The 3,737-nt window shown below is 40.0% G+C and overlaps 1 pseudogene; it reads left to right on the top strand.

The window, feature by feature from the left end:
• The first annotated feature begins 1,052 nt into the window (after positions 1 to 1,052).
• LOC130022991 (uncharacterized) lies at positions 1,053 to 1,149 on the top strand (annotated as a pseudogene).
• The last annotated feature ends 2,588 nt before the right edge of the window (positions 1,150 to 3,737 follow it).

Genomic DNA, 3,737 nt, shown 5'->3' with positions numbered 1-3,737 from the left:
GGAAGATGAGGGATCTGGATGAGGAGTCCCAGTCTTGATCCGAGCAGCCTTGGATGTCTCCTCCCTGGGTCCCGCACACCTGGGATCCTCTGCCAGTTCCTTCATGCATGAGGCTCCTTCAACCTTGGGGAGAGTGGTCTAAAGTGTACCTATGGCTGGTTGCAGAGGTCTGCAGCTGCCGGAGCTCTGCTTGGGGTGGTGAGGGAACCTCACCACCAAGGGCCAAGGGCCCTCAGTGAGGAAAGCCAGGTGCAGGGTCAGGAGACTGTCGTTTTAGACATATTTGGAATTAATTTTAGATCGAAAAGTACACATCATTCAAACTGCTGTATGTGCTTAGCAATAAATTATTACACACTTCTTCAATGACCTAAGAAAACCCCCTCTGCTCAGAGAACACGATTTTTAATTACATGTCTGCTTTGCCCATGTGGAATGACTGAGAATCACTATGAGTAGATAAAAAACTCACTATACACACGAAGATGCACACAGGTTACTTTGAGACATCTGTTTTGTTAATGTTTGTTGGCCATTAAACTTCACTGAGACCCTTTTTTCTGTCCTTTGCAGGAGCCTCACGAATCTCACCTTCCGTTCAAGTTGAACTTGTAATAAGGTGGAATTAAATCATCAATATGCTTCTCACCTCTTCCTTCAGGAGAAAAATCCTACTTACATTCAAGGTGGTCAAAGTGCAGACAACGCCATCCACCTTTTTCTGGAGATGTACACGGGACCGAGGTGAAAACAGCAAAAGGCTCTATTTTAATGGTCTTAATGAAGGTTTCAGGGAAGGGCATTAAACAAGACTGATTCACCATCTTCCAAAAGAAATAATTTGCAAAGCTGACGCCCTGGATATGGTAAAAGAGACTATGGTAAAAACCATACTTTTTCTTCTGGGACATTAAGGTTCTAAATCCATAGCTTCAAGCTGCTTTGAAATACCTACCTTGATTAGGAATCACCGTCTGCCATAGGAGTGAGTAAGGACAACACTCAAAGAAATCAGAAGAGAAAAATAGGGAAAAAAATAACTCTTATACTCAGTTTGGCAACACATGTACTAAAATTGAAATGATACAGAGATTAGCATGGTCCTTGAACAGAGATGACATGCAAACTTGTAAAGTGTTCCACATTTTTGTTGCAAGAAGAATTAACAGGGCTACATTAATCTAAGACAAGCCCCACAAGTACTCCAAATTTCGACACAAAGTTAGCACAAATCCCCATCACAATGATCTCTCTCAATGTCAATGGACTAAATGCAGCAATTCAGAGGCAGAGGATGGCAGGATGAATTAGAAAACTGAACCCAACATTCTGCTGGGAAACAATTCTTCGAGAAAAGAACACCTCCAAATATCTGGAGTGGCCATACTAGTATCAGACCACATAGACTTCAGGCTAAAGGTTATAAGAGACAGTGTAGGGCATTTCTTAATGATCATGGTATCTGTACATCAGAAAAAACTCACCCTCCTCAATGTATATGCTCCTAATGACAGACCAGCAAAATATGTAAAAACAAGTTCTAATAGACTTAAAGAAAAACATTGATAGCAACACAATAGTAGATGGAGATTTGAAAGTACTTTCTCACTTCTCAATAGATTAAACAGACAAAAACTCAGCAAGAAAATATTTTAATTGAGGGAAGTAGTGAACAACCATTGGCTTAGAATAGAAATCAAAGAGGAAATAAAAAGATTCCAGAAACAAATGAGAATGAGGAGCTACCAGAACTTGTGGGACACAGCAAAAGCAGTGTTAAGAGGAACGTTTTTAGCTCTGCGAAATTCATCAGGAAGAAAGAAAGGGCCTACAAAAATAACTTACAGTTCAAGATTTTGGAAAATGACCAACTAAAGGAGTCCAAGCTAGGCAGGAGGAAGGAAATAATAAAACCGGGAGCAAAAATCAATGAGCTAGAATCCCAAAATACAATCCAGAAGACCAACAAAAGCAAGACATGGTTCTTTTAGAAAATAAATTTAAGATCAATAAACCATTAGCAAGACTCACAAATAAACAAAGAGAACGAATCCTAATAAACGAATCAGAAATGCAAAGGGGGACATCATAATAGAAACTACAGAAATCCAGAGGATCATCAGAGACTATTTTGAGAATCTTTACAGCAGGAAATGAGATAATCTTGTATAAATGGATAAATTACTGGATTCCAGTTACCTCCCAAGGCTGAACCAAGAAGATTTCGAACACGATAGCACAGCGGTAGGTTGTTTGCCTTGCACGCAGCCAACATGACCGACCCGAGTTCGATTCCTCCGCCCCTCTCGGAGAGCCCGGCAAGCTACCGAGAGAGTATCTCTCCCGCAGGGCAGAGCCTGGCAAGCTCCCCGTGACGTATTTGATATGCCTAACACAGTAACAACAAAGTCTACAATGGAGACGTTACTGGGCCCGCTCGAGCAAATCGATGAACAACGGAAGGGCCTTTACCTTTTACCTTTATAACTACCAAGCAAATTGAAATGATAATAAAAAGCATCCCCTAAAACAGGAGCCCAGGCCCAAATGGAATCACTAATGAAATATTTCAAACCTTTAAAGAGGACCTGATGCCAACATTTTTTAAGATTTTCCAGGAAATTGGTAAAGGCCCTCCCATTGATCGTTGATTTGCTCGAGCGGGCCCAGTAACGTCTCCATTGGAGACTTTGTTGTTACTGTGTCTGGCATATCGAATACTCTCGGTAGCTTGCCGGGCTCTCCGAGAGGGGCGGAGGAATCGAACTCGGGTCGGCATTGTTGGCCGCTGGTAAGTCGACCGCCCTACCCGCTGTGCTATCGCTCCACCCCTATGAAGAAACAAAAATACTACCAATCAGTTTCTATGAGGCAAAGATCATCCTGATACTCAGATCAGACAGAGAAACCACAAAAAAAGAAAATTACAGATATTTCCTTGATAAATACAGATGCAAAGATCCTTAAGAAAATAACAGCAAAGAAAATCCAGAAACTCAACAAATGATCACACACTAAGACCAAGTAGGTTTATCTTGGGGATGCAAGGATGGCTTAACATTCTCAAGTCAATCAACAGAATACACCATCTCAATAAAATAAAGATAAAAGTCATATGATCATATCAATAGATGTAGATAAAGCATTTGATGAGATCCAGCACCCATTCATGATGAAAAACTCTCAACAAAATGGGAGTTGAAAGTACTTTCCTCAATATAGTCAAAGCAAACTACCACAAACCCACAGCAAGCATTATTCTCAGCGGGGAACAACTAAAGGCTTGGGCCAGAAATCAATGAGCTAGAATCCCAAAATACAATCAGACACAAACCAAGTTACCCACTCTCACCACTCCTATTCAATATAGTACTTGAAGTACTTGCCATATGATTTTGGTAAGAAAAAGATATCAAGGGCATCCAGATAAAAAAGGAAAAACTCAAGCTTTTACTATTTGAAGATGACATGAAACTATACTTTGAAAATCTCAAAGAATCTACAAAAAAGCTCCTGGGAACAATAGATTTGTTTAGTAAAGTAGCATATTGCTAAATCAATATCTATTAGTCCATGGCTTTCCGGTATACTAATAATGAAAGAGAAAAAAGAGATAGGAGAAGAACAATCCCATTCACAATAATACATCAGAAAATCAAGTATATTAGAAACAGCTAAGAAGGTTAAGGATCTATACCAAAAAAAAAAACCCTAAAAAACACCACTTCAAGAAATAA

Source organism: Sorex fumeus, unplaced genomic scaffold (genome assembly GCF_029834395.1).
Source record: "Sorex fumeus unplaced genomic scaffold, SorFum_2.1 ptg000021l, whole genome shotgun sequence".
Taxonomy (NCBI): domain Eukaryota; kingdom Metazoa; phylum Chordata; class Mammalia; order Eulipotyphla; family Soricidae; genus Sorex; species Sorex fumeus.
The sequence above is the reverse complement of the archived record's forward strand: the minus strand, read 5'-3'. Positions and strand labels throughout refer to the sequence as shown.